The 19977-nt window shown below is 34.5% G+C and overlaps 1 protein-coding gene across 1 annotated transcript in view; it reads right to left on the minus strand.

Annotated features, from left to right (window-relative positions):
- DLGAP2 (DLG associated protein 2) overlaps positions 1-19977 on the minus strand; it is a 1170371-nt gene that overhangs the window by 795400 nt on the left and 354994 nt on the right. The gene's annotated exons all lie outside the window — the stretch shown is intronic.

A 19977-nucleotide genomic window follows, 5' to 3' on the forward strand; every position in this document is an offset into this window, starting at 1 on the left:
AGAGACCAAAATTCAATTAAGTTTTCCTAGCCTATGTCCCACCCCACTCCCATACAAACAAGCAACAAACACCCCAAAGCCCTATTTCTGGAAAAGAAAGAAAGAAAGAAAGAAAGAAAGAAAGAAAGAAAGAAAGAAAGAAAGAAAGAAAGAAAGAAAGAAAGAAAGAAAGAAAGAAAGAAAGAAAGAAAGAAAGAAAGAAAAAGAAGAGGGAGGAGGAAAGGCATAATAAGGGAGGGCAAAGAAAATGAAGGAGGGAGGGAGGGAAAATGGGAGGAAAGAAAGAGGAGAAAAAGGAAGGAAGGAAAAGAAAGAAAAAGAGGGAGGAAAAGGAAGGAAGGAAGGAGAGATAGGAGGGACACAAAGAGAAGGAAGGAGCCAAGGAGAGGTGTGTGAGGGAGGGAAATCCAGTAGAGTATATGGAACTGGTTTCATGTCCTGGATTTTTCATTTACTAGTTCTGTAACTTTGCTTACATCACTTTCTCTGTGCCACAATTGCATATTTTGGGCACTCTGGAATTTCACTCTGTAGATAGAAGTCCCTATTGTTCCATCCCACATAGACTTTAGTTTGGGGTACTTCCAAATTTGGAGGCTTCCCAACCATACTTCTCCTTCTTCCCATTTCATCTCCACAGATTTCTGACACTAACATTCAAAGCTGAAAATCGTAGATTCCTAACCATTTTTTAAAACTTAGTCAATGTTTCATAGAAACTGCTTAAACCATTACAACATTGCCATGTATCTTCTGCCACTAGCATGAATCAGAACTAAATTTTGTCTTTCCAAGATAGCAATTCAGATTAGTCTTCTAAGTGCATTCTTTTAGAATGGCTCCTCTCTAATTACTGTTACTAATTAAGCACAAAGGCCCAGACCCCATGTCCAGTACAGCTTAGCAAAAGGAACATCTGTTTGCAATTTATGTCATATCAGTGCATTTCTTACAGAATAAAATTATGTTGGGACCCCACTGCATTTCTTCATATCCTTTTGGGTTCTGCCACCTACCCAGAATCCTACAAATTGGCAATGACTTGAGTGTACATCAAGACATAATTTGTCTTGTAAATATTTAAAGAAACTTTTAGTTGAGAAAATAAAAAAGAAAATCAATTTGATAAACATATATTATGCGCCTACTCTGTTTCAAACATTGTGTTGGACACTGGGGATAGAAGAATAAAATCAAATAGTCCTTCTCCTCAAGAAACTTACATGCTAGTGTGGATAAAACAACCAGCACAGAGAAAAATGAATACAAGCACAAATTTTGAAGAGGTTGAAAGAAAAGCGAACACTTTATAGAAATGTAGATTTAATGACAGAAGGCATGTTTTACAAATCTTAAAGTAGTATATCAAGATCAGTTATTATTGTTGTTGTTATTTTATTAGTAATAGTATTATTGCAAGGGGATATCTCGGGCTCATGCACATCATTTTCCATAAAGTAAACAAATAGTCTAGCTTCCAAACAACCTCAGTCTACATCCTCCTTTCTCAAATCAGTTCTTTTCTCATAGTAGAACAATAACTTTAATTTCTCACTACTCTGCCACCTTCTTCCAATTAACCAATTAATTCCAATTACAGCCTATGACTTGCAAAGGTATGCTGGCTAAGACTGGTAGAAAATATGATCCTAAGGTCTTCCTAGCACTTATTCACTCGAAAAGGAAAAGCTTTCCACTTTGGCTCAATATGGAATATTTGCTGGCAATAGATTCAGGGGGGAAAAAAGTGTTGTGAGTCATCGTCTAATTCTTAGAATTTCTCTGGACTTCTGTCCTTGGTTTGCTTGCTTGGGTCTTATAGAATTGTCCATGTGATCTTTACTGAGACAAGTCTCCAATTATTGGTGCATATTACTATGACAAGAGGATCCTGCAAGGTCTTAGTATAATCAACATAGATAAGATGCACACAGCCAAGGAATCCACTCAGTATATGCATCAAACTATATTGAAGTTGGCTCATCTGGCTTACCGCCTAAACACCACTGCAGTTTCAAATCATTCCACCCTCCCTTTCCTCCAGGAGTTTGCCTAAACACAAAATATAACTGAGAATGAGTTCACTGTTTTGGATCCAATTTGGCATCTATTTGGCAATAACTGCTATGACTTAAAATAGTCAAGTTATACTTTGTTATAACCCCAGATGCATTTGTGGGGTTATTTTTTATTTCACCTTGGCCTGAATCATTTTTGCTCAGCTTTGCTTGGAAGCTGGAGGTGGTGGATGACTTCTAAAAGGTTCTTCCATGTCTATGGTTACTTTGACCAAATTTAAAAGGCAAACCATTTTCTCCTCTTTAGCCAAGAGCACAAGATCTGAAATCTTCTGCATTCAATTCGATTAGTTAACTGAAGGTTGAAACAGACCTTCATTTTGTTGAAGCAGCAAGGTATATATTTTCCCATCAAACTTTCCAGAAAATTAATTATCACAGCTCTCATTAATAACCCTTTTCAACAGAGGCAATCATCAGGGCAGCCATCTGCCCAGATGGTTGATGGCAAGAAGAGAAACAAAAAGGAAGAAACAGAGAAGAGAGCCAAAATTTGGCCTGAACAAAAAGATTAAACTCGACAAACATTTCTTAGTTGCCTAATATATGCAAAGACCTGCTAGGACCTCACAGGAATCTTCTCATCACAGATATTGATATCTGTGCAGGGATACAGTAAAAATAGTAAGATTAGAAGAGCAATAACATACAATTTTTAAATAATTATTTTTGGACCAGACCTGGATTCATCTGTAGAGAGAGTTCCTGGGGGAGGAACTTCCTCTACTGATATCACCAAAGAATAACAATAATCATACAGATGACAGTTTTAAAACTAGAAGAGACTTCAGAAGCTATCAACTCCTTAACTTTGCAATTAGGAAACTGAAACAGAGAAATTAAGCAATTGCCCAGTAAATATGTCTGTCATGAAATTTGAACCTAGGTTTTCCTGACTTCAAGCCTAGTGTTCTATCTAATTAGTGTATCAAAAATAAGTATAAAGAAACAAATCTTTGTGGGTGTATGTTGACCTAGAAAAACAACAAATTAACATATTTCATTATTTTTTTAATTTCCAAATTAATTTTTATATAGTTCAGGACACAGTAAGGAGTTTTGGGAGTGAGAGTTAGATGCCTCTGCATTACACCACAGGACACTTAATCATGTAGATAAGCACCTTATTTGCACATTTCAATCTTAGTTCCTTGAAAATCGAGAAGATAAATAACCAGCCTATGGTCACATAGTCAGTATGTCACAGTGGCAAGAATTCTTCCTGATTCTGAGACCAATTCTCTCTGCCATGCTACTACTTCTCCACAATTGCCCACATAATGAGGAGTCCTTACAAGAAGCCTGTGAAAGAAGTATGCATTTATTACTATTATAGTTCTATTGATCAAGAAACTGAATCTCTGAGAAATTAATGATTGTCCAAGATCACACAGCTGATAAATGGAAGAACTAGAACTTATAAATCTTAGGTCAGTGTTATTTCAAAATGAAACAGAAAGAGACAGAGAGAGAGACAGAAAGACAGAGACAGAGAGAGATTGAGATTCAGTGGTTCTTTTATCTTTGATCCTACATAGATATAAAAGATGAAATGGAAAGATTTATTTAGACATGTCTTAGGAATACAAAAAGATGCAAGATGAGGAACTGCAGAGAAATAGAATTTTAGGGAAAATCAATGAAACACTGATTAAGCATCTAATCCTTCCATTTACCCCACAAGGATGAGGAAGCTATATGAATATCTAGTTGAGTGTACAATTTTCATGTGACCAATTTCACATGAGCGCTTTCTCTGATGTTAACATAGGAAGAATGGAAACAGGAATGTAACCACATTACATCAGAATCACTCTCAGGAAAGCTACAGCTAAACATAGATGACTATGTATCAGGAGATACATGAGCAACAGGTAGAGAAACTGCTAATTGTGGATTGCCTATTCCTAATAGATTGTATAGCTCATGTAGTATAAAATATTTTATATTAGCCTTAACTGGAATCATAAATACACCATTATAGTATATAAGAAAATTATAGAATGAGTAGAAAGGGAAGGGAGAACAGACTCACTTGTACAAAAGAAGTAAACTGAGGCACAAAGAGGAAAAATTTTGGCCCAAAGTCACAGAAGAAACAAAAATTGGAACCAGGTTTTTTCTACTTTAACACATTACCTCCCAATAATTCAACTCTACCTATCCCTTTTTCTCCTTTAAATTGGTCAAAGCAATCTACATATAGCTATAAAGTTACAGTTTTTTTTTGCACTAGGCCCCATTCACGAAGTAATTTTAATAGTCAATGGGTCAAGAAAAGATTCTACTTCATTGGAAAATTATATACAATACTGTACCAACACTTAACTAACATAGTTTTCTCTACTTTGCTTCTCATCTGACATAATTTCTACCATCCTTATGTCAGAAACTTAAGTAAACATTAGTGGATCAGTAGAAATTCTCCCATAACAAGTTCAAAGTTTTCTCAACTTGTGGGATTCTTGCCCAAGTCATCATCATCATATTGCAAAGTTAAACATATACAGAAAAAAAGTCAAGATTTTCCCCAAAATATAGTTTCTCATGAAAAACAAATCCAAAAGTATGTATTTTTAAAAGTCAAATAGGAGTGAAGAGTACTTATTTGGAGGCCAACTTTATCATTATTATTAAATTGTTGCCAAATTGCAATTAGGCCTCAGGAGCTCAAGTTAAATGCTTGCTTTTACTTCAGCCTAATAAATCCCAGCTAGGCTTTAATCATCTGGGTGTTTGTCACACTAAGATTTCAACAGACATGAATTATAAAGCTCTTCTTGTCATAAAAAGATACTTTTGAAATAAAATTAATTTCCTAATGATACTTTCTATTTAGAAACATTTTGATTCAATCCCTTTAGTGGTTAACCTTTGATATTTCTGCTTTAATATTCATTCTGAAGTTAGAAGGTAGACTAAATCTCAGCCTAATGGATAAGGACTTGTAAGTCCTTCATTGCTAAGGAATAATGCTCTATTGTGTATGGGATATTTTCTTAATGGGCAAAGACAGAAGGCAAGCACCAATGGGAGAAGAATTTAAGGAAATTAGTTAGAATAATGGTACCAAGACTGGTTACATCATTTCCTCTATAGTTTCATCTATATGTAAGAAAGCTGATATACACTGGAGCTATCCTGGACCCTAAGGAATTATAATTCAACAACAAATTTATGATCAGTAAAATGTCTACTCCATTATTAAATTTTTCCTTTTCATTCCTCAAAATCGGGAAACCTCAAAGCTTAGAAACTTGATGGTAATAATCATCTACTATGGAATTTGGTGGCTTTAAAAAAATTTTAAACTTTGACTACAATGTTGTATCCTTTGATATTTGTTCAGAACTAATTACATTTAAAATAGCAGAAATCAATAACTTCCTAAGTTGTGAGATAAAGGCAGTCTCAAATGTTACTCCAAGGTTATGTCTAAATGTACAGATTGGTTTGAGAGGGGTAAAAAATACAATTATATGCAATCAAAATGATTATTGACTCAAACCAACCTTTTTGTCTGCTCAAAGAAACCAGTTGTTTGAGTGAGTGCAATTGTTTGCCCATATTTCCCCCCTGAGGTACCTATGTAAAGTTAACCAGTGACATTGAACTGTCAAGATTAGAGGTAAAAGTTGGGGAGGGGGCTACTTAGTGAAATGAAATTTATAAATCAAATCTCTTACAAAGAAATTTCTAATTAAATTAGGAGAGTAACAACACATTCTCTTGGAAATCATCACCATTTTAGTCAGCTGGGAAAGGTTCCAGGGCATCCTGCTGGTCACAGGCATGTATGTGGTTTGTCGGCACTGTCTCAGCAAATGAAGCATAACTCACTGGCTAATGTCTTCCAATTCAGACACATTTCTAATGAATGCCAGTTACCTTGAATAAATGAAATTCAGAAAGTGTCATATTCTATTCTGAAAGCATAAGCATTGGCTGTGCTTTCCTTCTGACAATGGCTCCTAATGAACACCACATATCTCTTGCAATATGTGATTTAATAATTAATCTATTTTACTGATGTGATAACAAAATGGAAGGCATAGTGAAGCCTTAACTAGCCAACTACCATAATAGAGTGAATTTTTATTCACTGACAAAATGTTGTATGCTCATAAAAGTATTACTCATGTCAATAGCAAGTGAAGGTTTGACTACTCATGGGAGGCAGCATAGTGTCATGGAAAGAAGTTGGGATAAGAACCATAAAAACTGGAATCTAATTTTGGATCTGCTGCTGACTTGACCTTGATCGAATGACTTCATATCCTTCAATTTCTTCATCTATAAAATGACAGAGATTGAACTATACAAGTTCCAAGTTCCCATTCAACTCGAGCATCCAATTCTAACATCTAAGCCCAACTCCAGAGCTACTCCCTATTAATAGGAAGATCTTTTCCAATTCCTCTGATCATTAGAAATTTCTCGGGGCAGCTAGATGGTGCAATGGATAGAGTACCAGCACTGAAATCAGAAGGACCTGAGTTCAAATCTGGCCTCAGACACTTAACACTTCCTGTCTATGTGACCCTGGGCAAGTCACTTAATCCCAATTGCCTCAGTAAAAAAAAAAGAAAGAAAGAAAGAAAAAGAAAAAAAAAGAAATTTCTTATTTCTGAAATTGTTTTGCAATATTTTATGTATTACATTTTATCTATGTTCTTAAGTACATGTTGTGTCCTCTCCATGGGATGTGAAGCATCTAAGAACAAGGGCTGATTTAATTTTTGTTTTTTAACCCCAGAATTTAGCACTTAAAAAACAGTAGCTGTGTTTTTAAGCATGGGGTGGAAAGAACATTAACTTCAGTTTTAGTGGAGTTGACTTCAATTCTTGATACTGATACTTGTATGTCATTTAATTTCTTTAAGCCTCAGTTTCTTCCTGTGTAAAATGAGTGGAATGGTCTAAATAGGCTCTGAACTCTATTCTAGCTATGAATCTATCATCCTGTGGATAGATATATGAACCTACAAATGAGATAGAACTTTCTATGGTTCATGCTTAAAATATAAGCTTACTGGTATCTCACATGATAATCACAGGTTACTATATTTGTAAGAGAACCACAGGCTAGCAAAATCTTGAAAACTGAAATAACCCTAGAATTTTACTAGTAAGAAAAGGAGCCAGATAATAGGACAAGAATTATTTTCTCTTCATCTTTGACTACAACAAATATAGATCACTCACAGAATAAAGCTGTTGCTGAGCAGTTTTCTGAAATTTTCTCTACGTAGGGCTAAGTTCAGAAACTCTTTTAAAATGGCAGCATCTTTTCTGTCTCAACAGCCTATCTCTACTAATTTTCATAAATTAATGTAATCATGAACCATCAGTCTAACTGAACAGAGATATTAGGCTTGTCCTCACCTTTGCAGTTGTTATAAGCCCTTGACCCAAATCATTCAAAGGAAAGATTTTTGAAGAAAGTCAAAACCTTGCTCTTAGTGGCTTCTATTGTTTCTCCTTTACTTCCTTCTGTGCATGTTTAACATTTATCAGTGTTCAGCATACATGATGAAACAATATAAAAAGAGAGTATTTTCAAAATGAATTTATGGTGAATTCTTTAGATACACATTGCAAACAGATTTAATTGGCTCCAAGAATAGAGTCAGAAAGACATATTCAAGAAAGCTTATGGATTTTCAGGATGACTTGATAAGGACAGTCCTTGAGCTGGGGAAAATACTGGAGCTTATACTGTTTATTCCAATAGCAGTAATCAGGGTAATCAGTAATAGGAATATTCCTTAAATGAAAGAATATATATATATGAGAGAGAAAGAAACAGACAGAGAGAGAGAGAGAGAGAGAGAGAAACATAGAGACAGAGAGATAAAAAAATGTAAGTGATTGAAGGATAGGCATAATAATTGCAAATGTGAATGAGAAAATTAAGATTTTTGAAATATATAGTGTATGGTAGAGGGAAACAAGGAGACATAAAATATTTAATTCTAGGAAGGTGTATAATTTGAAGGAGAATGGGTAATTTTGTGATCTGAAAGTTTGGAAGCAAATGTTTTGCTGAATCAGATACTTAGAAATCTGTTTTCTCTGTGTGTCGATATACTGCAGTCTTGTAGGGAGGCTGCATATCAGCATTATAATAAAAGGGGGGAAAAGGTTATTTAACATAAGAGGAAGTAGTGATGGCATTACTTGAAAGGAAGGGGGTCTCTGGAGAAACCATGCTTAAAAATCAGAAAAAAGCAGCAGCCCAAGGCAGCATTTCAAAAATCTGCTTTCTGCATCTCTACTATTCCTATCACCCATGGGTGGGAAGAGAGTTATAGGTAAATTCTAGCTTAATGTTGGGTTTCTTCAAAAAGAGCATTGTTACATTTGTCATGACAAGGCTAAAACAGGATTAACCTATCCCTATCTTGATCTTCTTCCACATTCTCTTTTTTAGCTGGAAACACATCTGCAGCCCCAAGTTAGAATGAATTTAAAAAAAAAAAAAAAAAAAAAAAAAAAAAAAAAAAAGAAGCCCCAAGCATTGAAGAGGACTTCTTTTAGGAAAAAAAAAAATGAAACAAAGTCCCTGATCTTCCATCTAGACTGATCTCAAATTTTACAAATTGGCATGAAATGAAAAAAGGAACCATTTTGCTTTTCTTCTCTATCCCAAGAGATTCCTATATTATCTAGCAACTAGAAAATGCTTAATCAATACTTGTTGATTAATTTTTTTTTCTAAAATGCTTTTTTGTCTATACTTACTATACTTTTTTTAAAGTATGCTTTATAGTATACTTACTACATATATATGCATATATATATGTATATATATATATTTTTTTTAAATAGATATTCGACTCCAAAAGACATCTGAAAGCAGGGCTCTCAAACCTCTCTTTAAGAATTGGGGAGATTACTATATAGCTATCACCAGTTTATCATGGCAGCAGCTCTATTCTATCAGACTAATCTGCTGCTGTCTCACCTGACCATTGAGCAAAAGTAGTCCCATAGAAGTCTTGCAGCCACAAGCAGAGAAACCACTTCTTATTATCTTTCTGAATATGGACTCATTCACTCATACATTCAATAAATACTTCTTAATTAAGGAATGTCTAAATGGAGCAAATTTTACCTGTCTCAATGTATAAATAAAGGAAAAATTTACTTTAGAAATGAAAAAAAGAAAGTTTCCAACTTTGGAATTCTATTTGGATAATCTTGGTTTAGCACATGTTGCAAAGTTTAATATTAAAAGAATGATGTTCATAGTACATTAACATATATCTAGGTAAAATGTATTCAATTATAATATATTTCTCTGGTAGCAGTATTTATAGGAATTATAATGCTATTTAAGGTATTGTTATATATATTGTATATATAAATATATTAGTTTCTTTAAGATGAGACTATATAATATAAACAATATAATGTAAAAACTAAAAAAATAAATCAAGGGGGGAAATCATATGAAATTCACTTTTCCTTACCTTTGAACAAATTATCTACGTTGTGGGTTTTGATCAATTCCTTGCTGATATTATCACCCACTTTTAAATGAATTGTCATCTCACTAGACTTTTTCTTCTAGAAAGAGTCCTACAATTGACCTTAAGTTCCAGCCAGAAGAGATTTATAAATTAATATTTACTAATTTCTCCAATTATAGGGAAAACATAAGCACAAGTAACAAGCATCCTTGCCCAACTACCCAATTTATATCAGTATGAGGGAAGATACTTGATCACTGGGAGGTAGTAATGCATTGAAATGAGCATTACACTAGGAATCAGAAAAGAGAGGAATTTCATTTTTGCCCTCCCCCCATACTAAGCAGCTGCATGACATTAGGAAAGTCACTTAGCATTTATAAACTTTAACTTCTTCATTTGAGAAATAGTCATAATGATAGAACCAATCTCACAGGTCTGTTGTGAGTTAAACTAAGGAATGTGCTAGTAAATTTTAACAAGCTCTCCAGGTTTTAAAAAAAATGTACATAAGGCATACTTTTAAATTTAATTTACATTACTAATCCCTTCTTCATAACTTTCTTAGATCTGGACAATAAATAAAATAAAAATCAAGTCCTTATTTATAGCATTTGTCACTTTCTAAGGTGTAAATATTCATACAAAAAATTTAACAATTGGCTCTCCAAGTAGGAGCCAGTAAATTCCTAGGCTCAGACTTAAAGCTATGCAAATGCAAACAATTATGTTCTTGTTATTATTGTTCCTGATAAGGAAGAGAAAGGAAAAATCATTACTTAGAAAGGTAAATAACTATACCTTCAGAGAATAGTTTCATTATTTTAAGGAAGTTCCTAAACTCTTAAATATCAGAACACATTCTTAATACAGGTACCAAAAAAAAATTCCCAAAGAGAAACATTGTTTGAACATTTTAAAGCATAAAAAACCATCACCAAGACAAGATGAATCTGAAGAAGAGATGAGCCAGTCATGATGAGGACAGCTTTAAGGCTGGTACAAGTCCCCACAAAATATTAAAGGAACTACAGAAAGATCTCTATCACATTGGGTAAATTTTCTGTGAAAGAGTCATATAAATGAATACAAATCACAGAAAATTAGGAGGTGTTAAATATATACATATTCTATTTAAAACTCTATATAAATGTCAGTTACTAATGTATGTATCAGTGGCAAACTGCAGGTAACAAAAATAATAAGCACGAATCTATCCAAGTATTGTTTGACTTACTCATCTATTTCTCCTCATTAGGATTGACTGTAGACTTACAGCTCATAGTGCTACTTCAGTTTCAAAGGGAAAAAAAAATCATGGTTTGGGCATTCTGACCTAGTGGTTCTCAAATGTTGTTCTCTCACACTTCTGCCTGAAGACCTCCCACCACCCATCTAGAAAATCAGAAATAGGAGAAAAATAAAAATAGAAATCTATGGTTCATTTTGCAGGCATTATTTTTCAGATTCTCTGTAGTTCTAATTTCTACTCAGTTTCAGTGATGAGATTAAAGGAAACAGAGAAAAGTCATGGGGAAGAAGGAGAAGGTGAAGAGCAACAGCTCAGTCCAGTCAAAGAGCCCTATAAGCATGGCAGCTGCCATCAGTACCTAAATGAATTTTAGCAGCTACACTCTCCATTATTCTCTCAGTTTTTCTCTATGATCCTTCTTCAAGAATCCACAGCTTCTCTAGGACCCCAGTTCTAAATTTAAAGAAACTATCACAACAAATTGCATATTTTCACATTTATTCTTCACAAATTTCTCCTTTCTATCTTTCCAGTCTTCTTAAACTTTATTCTCCATAATCTGTACCATTGAGACATATAGTCCTACTTGTTGTTCCTTGCCCCATCTTCATGCATTTGTGCTCACTGTCTATCCCACCTCCCACCATGCCTAGAATATTATCTACATCCCTGCCTCCTGGAATCTTTTGCTTCTTTCAAGATGCCACTCAAAAACTTCCCATTACAGAAAGTTTTTCCTGATGGCAAACTCCAAAATCAGCTCAATTCTCTATGCTATGCATTTCTTCTGTGTATATATTAACATTTTGAACATTTTCATTTTCCACACTTTAGTTCCTTTTAGGCTAAACATAATTGTTTTTCAAATGATCTGAGACCACTAAAGCTGATGTGATTATTTTTAGCTACTCACATTTATGTTGCACTTTGTTTACAGGGTACTTTTCATACAACTGTGTAAAGGAGGTGTAATATTGCTATTGTCCCTACTTAGCAGATGTAGAAACTGAGACTAAGAGATGCTAAATAATTGTCCCAGATTTACAGAACTAGCAAATATCAAAGCTATAATTTGAACAATCCCAAGAGTCCATTATTCTTTCAATTATACTGACTCACTGCTATCAAATAAAATAGTAGGGTTCCCATCTGCCAGAACCCAACTAGCAAACCTCCATAAGGTTCTCCTTTTTTTTTTGCTTTTGGTCTTATTGTTCAACCCTTTGTCAGTCATGATTTGACTCTTCATGACCCTATTTGGTGTTCTCTTGGCAAAGATCCTAGAGTGGTTTGACATTTCCTTCTCCAATTTATTTTTACATATGAGGAAACTGAGGACAAGAGGATTAAGTGGCTTTCCCAAGATCACACTGCTAGAAAGTGTCTGAGTTCAGATTTAAAATCAAGAATCTTCCTGATTCCAGGCCCAGCCCTCTACCCACTGTATGCCTTTAGAATCACCTCCATTAGATGTTAGGGGAAAATTCTGTCATTTGGAATGAAAAGTAAACACTGGGTAGCAGAGTAGCATAAGAAGCAGTATTTAGTGAAATTAATACAAAGCAAGTTGAAAGCAATCAAAGTTTGGAATCATAACTTATTCTCATGGCTCTAAGGAATTGGTTATATAAATGTAAAAGTAATGTCTGAAGCATCCTCCTTTTCCCAATTGTATATTTCTTTTTCATTCTCTTTCTACATTTATTTTCTCTCTTTTTAATCTTTCTCTCTCTCCTTCCATTTCCTCTGCTATGCCTTAGCCAAGTGATCCATGAGCTCCATGTGGCTTCATTTGGAGCACTCAGTACTCAAAAAGATCACAAACCCAATTCCAGCTGATATTCATCATAGCCTATTGATGACAATGAATATTAACCCTATCCTCTTAAAAAAAAAAAACAAGGTTAGTGAAAATTTATTTTGGCAGGTCTGGACAATATTTTGTAATATTAAAAATAAAATTATTCTGGAAACTATAGTTTTAATCTTCATCTTTTCTCATTAAGAGACTGGCTACTGGGGCAGCTAGATGGTGCAATAGATAGAGCACCGGCCCTGAAGTCAGGAGGACCTGAGTGTCTGGCCTCAGATACTTAACATTTCCTAGTTGTGTGACCATGGGCAAGTCACTTAACTCTAATTGCCTCAGCAAAAAAGAAAGAAAGTGAGAGAGAAAGAGAGAGAGAGAGAGAGAGAGAGAGAGAGAGAGAGAGAGAGAGAGAGAGAGAGAGAGAGAGAGAGAGAGAGAGGCTACCTAAGACATAAAAGAACACTATCATAATGCTAATGGAAAAAAGCAATCAAAAGGAAGAGAAAGTATGATGTAATGAAGAAAGACTAGGAGTCACCAGAGTTGTTTCAATTTTTACAAAATACTTTAACTTTCTGGTCTCAATTTCCTTGCCTGTGAAAATGAAGGATTAGAATAACTGACATCCAAATTTTTTGAACTCTAAAATTCTAATCTAGTTTGAAAAAAAACACAAAAAACTGAATTGAAAGAACGGAATTGCATAACACACTTATTGTTAGAAAGATTACAGGCATCAGCACTGATGTTATATAGTCTATATGGTTAGATATATTGGGGCACAGTAAACATTTTTTCTTTTATATCTATTGAGTCATCAATTTAGGATGGAAAATACGATGATTGTACTTTTAACAACATTCACAAACTCTCCTATCTGTGATTGGAGAGAACTGGAGCCGAGGGACAGGGGAGACAAAGTCACTATCCATTTGTAGAAAAGCTAACAAGGTTTTCGATAAGTGAATTTGTCAGGATCTGGAGTATATCTGAAAATATAAATGGAATTCAGTATATTATTGCATCAGGGCTAATGGTTACGCCAATATCCTATTTGTGAATTATGGGCTACTGTCTACATATTACTTTCTATTTTTTTTTTTTGGCTATTGGAAGAATATGGAACAACTTCCTCTCAAGAGAATTTTTTGTAGCTATGGAAAGTATGTGATATTTCCAATTTTAAATAGGGCAGAGAAATATAATAATATCAATGAAGTAATACACAATCCGATTTAAACAAACTTGACCAGCTTTCTAAAATGTATTATTTGATTGAAGGGAGAAAAGCAAATCCACCATATACCAAAAAGAGATTCTGAAGTAGAGGCAGTCAATTATTTTTCTTTCCTCATCCCCACCAAATTGTTAGCATCTCGCAAAGAGGAGTCATGTATTTGGTCATTTTATTGGCATCCTGGAACATCACTATAGCACAGGCCTGAGAGTGCAGAATATGAGACTAAAGAAAAGGTTGTACTCCAGTGAAGACTTCTTGATATCATAAGTTGCAAGTTCCTTAGATAGGTCTCCACAAAGAACCACTCTGTATATCCTAGATCCCACACTGTAATGAAGAATATCATTGTAAAGTACCGTTTCATTTACAGGACATTAAAGGGAAATTTTGTCTTATAGAAACTTGTGTATTTAAGATGTGATTTATAAGAACTAGACATATTCTAGGTTGAAAGGACAAATAAATAAGACCCGCAGTGATTCAAAATAAAATAAAGTACAAACAATTCTCAATTGCATTGTTTATTTAAATATTTTGTCATTATCAGCAACATAACATCATCAAAGTATTTAAATTCAGTTACACAATTGTATTTTTAAAAAGTATACTGTATACTCCATTCCCATCAAGCATCCTTGGAAGCCACATATTTTCTGCTAAGTAGTAAAAGTCAGTTAGCCATGATTTTTACCTTATGTACAATTCACTCTTTTAATGAAGATAGTGTAAAAGGTACATAGCGAAGAAAAAGGTTTCACTATTCAGCCCCTCATGATGTAAATGTGGCAAATTTGATTTTTCTTAAAAGCAAGTCATAAACAAAGATAATCCAAATGTTTTATTGTTAAATTATAATAAATGAATTTGACTTTAATCAAGTGAGTATAATAACAACTTTATGTGGAAAAAATAACATTTAATCAAGATTTTTAACATTAGCTTTAATGCAAGTCAGTCAACAGCAAAAAGATACTTCATGAAGCTTCACATTTTCAAAAACAGCTATGAGGAGAAAAAGGAACTCTACAGTTCGGGTGTGGAGGTGTATGTTTATCCAGAAATACTTCCCCTGCACACACTGTACCTGAATACACTGACTTTGATGTATACATTGTGTGGAGGTGTATAAATTTATCTTGTTAAGACCCATACACCTCCATACAATGTAAATGCGTAGCTCCCTTTTAGATAGAGGGAGGGGAAGATGGAAGGGCATTTTTATATTCTCTCTTAGAAATTTCAGACTCTATTATATGAAATGCAGTCCTATGCATTTATCCCCTGCCTTTTCCTTAAACTGATTTCTAAAAATATATAGTTATAAATTCATATAATTTACCTTTGTTTTGTATAAATTTTATATTTAGTGCACAAAAAAGGAAAAAAAGGGAAAAAATGGCATCACAACTTTAAATGCAAATTTGTCTATATCATCCATCCATTTGTATATATCATCCATCATCATTTGAAGTAAAACTGAGATAAATAAATCAATCAAATTCAACAGTTTCATTATAGATAGTCTTGTTTAAGGGGGGAAATAAATGCACAGTATTTTAAAAATATTAATACTGATTTTTAAAGATCAAAGGGACAAAAAGAATTTTATAAAATATGAAGTGCATTCAAACTACATATTTGCTAGACATAAAAATGTCTTTAGAGTGGTTTTGCATTTTAAAGAACTATGTCAAAGATTAAGATGTAACATAAAGGCAATTCAGGTAAATCAGCTCTTTCCGGCTTTTAATTTTTCTTTTTATTATAAGTAAAGTGACTTACTGAACATGTGCAAGAATTTAGTATTTCTCTTTACCTATTATCAAAGATCTGCTTACAAAACCAGAGAGGAAAACTCAGTAACAAGGTAGGTTGTCTGCTTTGAATGAAACTGTTTGCTGGTGCCGATAACTACTTCAAATATCCTTTGAAGTGCATCCATGGCAAAGAAAGCTCTGTGCTCTGAGTTACAGAGCCCATTTTACTAATGAGCCCATTTTAAATATGTTCTATCAGGAAATCTATAATGCTTCTCTGGAAAGTATAGATTTGATGAATTACATTTTTGATAAGTAATCCTTGGTGAGCACTTGTTGCTAAATAAAATAAGTGCTCAGCTCAGAAAGCTGAAAAACAATCTCACTGACATATTTTATATCTTAAATAGCTTAAAGGCCTCAAGAATTTCATTTTAATATAATGGGTGGGCACAATGATGAAGCTCTTTTAAGAGGCGACTTATGAATGAAATTGCCAATATTCTTGCCGATGCTTGCAAACCAATGGCACTCGACTACTCGCTGGACATGTTCAAGTGCTGCACTGTGGATACATAGTGTTTCCTGATTATATTCCTAGTCAACTTTAAAACATCAGCTACTTTTACCTAAATAATAGAGAGCTGATACAAACTAGTATCCATAAATATATTGTTTTTATAAGATGGGGTTCAATCCTGAATTTGGAGACATATATCTGTGCATGAGGCAAGGCTAAGAAACGTGTCAGGTAAACAGGGAAAGAAGTAAAGGGGAAAAGATCCTGGCAAGACACGCCTAATCCATACATTTCCATCTATGTAGCCACATGCTACATTTGTTATAAAGTTCCTCAGAGCTAAAGCCCTTCATGAATGAATCTTAATAGGTAAGACCTAGTAACCCAGTGTTCCCATGGACCCCTGTCAAACTGTGTGTACTCCAAAGCATGCTTTATCAAAAACCATCATGCTCCTACAATGTGCTTTAAAAAAATGAAATATCTTCTGATTAGGATGGAATATATTTGCTCTTCTCTGAATATCAGAATTTATTGTTCCATGCATTTAAAAAAGGTTTCTATTTTTCCAGGTAGCGCTACCCAGCACGGAAATCTAATAGCTTCTTATTTTCTTTCACCTTTTCAAATGCAACTGATAAGAGATACTGAATCTTTCACTGTTCTTGGCATTACAAAGGAAGCCTCGTTTAGGCTTTTCCTCCTCATTGTTTTCATATAAAACACTGGGTTTAATAACTGCGGGTCCCTGGATCCATTAATTCCCAAATGAATGCTGAAATCAGCGGCACAGCTGCTGCATCTCTGATAGATGGGACCAGGAACCCGCCGATACTTTTTGCATTTAGAGATTGCCTCGGTATTCAGCGATCATTTCCAGTTAATTGGAGCCCAGAAACTTGCCTTCTTAGATTTGCAAAAATGTAGTTTTAGACTGTTTTGTAATACCTCTTCCCCAAATTCACCCTGGGCAATTTAGTTGCACCCTGTATTGCAGTCAGATTAAGCCCCCCTGAGATGCTACTACACCATCTAGCAAAAGCTGAGTATTTTACTTATTAAGCAAGAGCAACCTCTGGTTTGTAAAGGAGAGAGAGGAAATAACATGGTGCAAAGTAACGAGAGGGAAAGCAGCTGTCAGAAATTAACTAGTTTCTAGCTAATTAACACATTATTTTTCTACCTGATGCCATGGGGCTGAAGGAAGTAGACACGGAAGGTACAAAAAAGTAAGAAATTAGTCATCCTTGACTTACCGTGGAAAGACTATTGCTGCACTGCTTACAGCATCCAAATGCATAGAGCACGAAGCTTCTCACCAAACAGGCAGCTGTATGCTCAGTGAGCAATTCAAAATCATTGCAAAAAAAAAAAAAAGAAAAAAAATTAAGGCCAGAGATTGCAAAGTAGGTATCCACAAATCTGGTTAGCCACAGCTTGAACTAGCCTGCTACAGAGCTCTGCAAAACAAGTATACTGCAGCAGTGGGGCAAGCATAGGATTGCAATGCATGTCCCATATATTCAAGCATAATAGAAAACATGGATCTGGAGTTTATTCCATGTGGATGTGGGGGCTGTTTGGTACCGAGAAGGAATAGGAGGCTCTTCTCACGTAATAGAATTAGAAATGAAGATTTATGCCTTAATTAGCGTGCAGTATGATTCTTCGGGATATCAACTACAGAAGCAGGTGCCCCTGTCTCCTGTTTTTCAGATAAATGTCTCTAATCTCATTTCACAAATGATCCCTATTTAGACAGGAGCCACCTATTGTGATGATATCATTTGCTCTAGTAGCCATAAATGGGCAACTTCCTAGAGAACGTCACAGTTGCTGACGACAGGAATCTTTATAATATTGAGTGGGCAGGGTGCTTGATGAGGGCCCCCATCAATCTATAGCAGCTTCTGCTAATGTGGTATCATGGATCCTGCATAACCATCTGAGGAGCTACAAATGAAGGGGAGAGGGTGTGTGTGTGTGTGTGTGTGTGTGTGTGTGTGTGTGTGTGCAGAGAAACCCACTCAAACTGCTTGGTAGAGGCTATTAGCAACTCCTCACAGAGCTGTGGAAGGAGCAAGGGAGATCAAATCATAGGCACAGGAAACAATGGCACATCTTCAAAAGCATGCTGGCATTTGAGAAACAGATCCCTAAGACTAAATCCATGGAGTTGACAGTTTCTTGCTGGAAAAAGAAAGAAATACTTTTTGCTTGCTTGCTTGCTTGTTTCTAGTCATTCTGACAGCAGAAGCTAAGAAGGTTTAGGGAACTTTTTAAAAATTAAGTACTCAGACTTTACCCCACCCAACTTACACAATGCCTTTTAGGGTTTAGAGTATGTAAACTCCCAGGCTTAAAACTTCTTCCTCATAATGAGAATAGTTTGGGGGCAGAGGAAGATGGAGAAAGGAAAGTTCCAGTCTCCAAGTAGTTGTGTGGTTCTGAAACTGTAATCTTAGCTAAACTTTAGCAACAAGCAAAATGTGTTGCTGTTCTTGTATTGTGGGTTGTTTGCTTTATTTTGTTTTTGTCAAATGTGCACTTTGAAAAGTTGCTTAAAGATATGTGTATACACATAGGTATATTCCTATTTATATATGTTAATGTTCCTATTTATATATGTTAATGTTCCTATTTATATATGTTAATGTAGGTACTCATATGTACGTGTAGAAATATATATATGTATATTTGTATATACATATATATATACATATATATTTACGTATATATATACATATATATTTCTACACGTACATATGAGTACCTACATTAACATATATATATATATAGTATGTATGTATTTGGATACAATTTTTTGCTCTTTAAAAGAAATCTTTTGGAGATCATGTATTGAAAATACTTAGATATAATCAATATCTGGGAAAAAGGAAATAATTTACTTGGGATAAACAACCATGACAGCCTATTTCTGCTCTGAAAAGTCAATGTCCTGAGATCATCATTGTAAGAGAACATCTCAAAAAACTGTACTCCACTTTCAAAAAGGATAGATTTAGTGATTGAAAATATCTGGACCATGCAAATTAGGCAACATAAAGGAAGAAACTATCTGGGAAGTCATCTAGTCTCACTGCAAAAATGATACACAGATTAAGAAACCAATTAGCCACATTTTGATAAACTCTCTTCAGCTCACATTGCCTGTGATGGCACAGGGCTTGAAAGGGAGGAGGGGGAATCCAAGTATGGGATTACACATTCTTAACTCGTTTTCTAAATGCAGGTGGGTTACAGTGAATTATGCTATTTGTTTAGTAAGAGAATAAAACTTTAATGAGAACCTGTTTCTCCCTTGAAAAAGAGATACCTGAACATTAAAAGATGTTTTTTGGACCCTTATCACTATTTAAGTCTTCCCTCTCAGATTACTTCCAAGTTATTCTGTCTATATCTGGTTTGTACATAATTGTCTGCATTTTATGTCCCCCATTTGATTTTAAGTTCCTTAAGAACAGTAACCATTTTCTTTTGTCTTTCTTTGTGTCCCCAAAGCTTAGCATAGTGCCTGGCACATAGAAAATCAATAAATGCTTATTGAGTTGACTCTATTAAGAAATTATATATCTCAGAGTAGAAGTGAAAATAAAGATGATTTCTCACTCATAGGGAAGGAATCTGACATTTGTCAGTTTTTAAAGGTGTTATGATAAATCACCAAATCAAAGTTAGAAGTTATCTGTTTAAAAGTATTCATTCAACAGACTTGTTTATTTTGTGTTTAAAAAGCACTTATCACAGTAATCCTCAAATAGAAATTCTAAAAATTATTGTCCACATTTAAGTAATCTATTTATTTACTATTTTGAAACTGGGTC

Source organism: Antechinus flavipes, chromosome 2, assembly GCF_016432865.1.
Source record: "Antechinus flavipes isolate AdamAnt ecotype Samford, QLD, Australia chromosome 2, AdamAnt_v2, whole genome shotgun sequence".
NCBI lineage: Eukaryota > Metazoa > Chordata > Mammalia > Dasyuromorphia > Dasyuridae > Antechinus > Antechinus flavipes.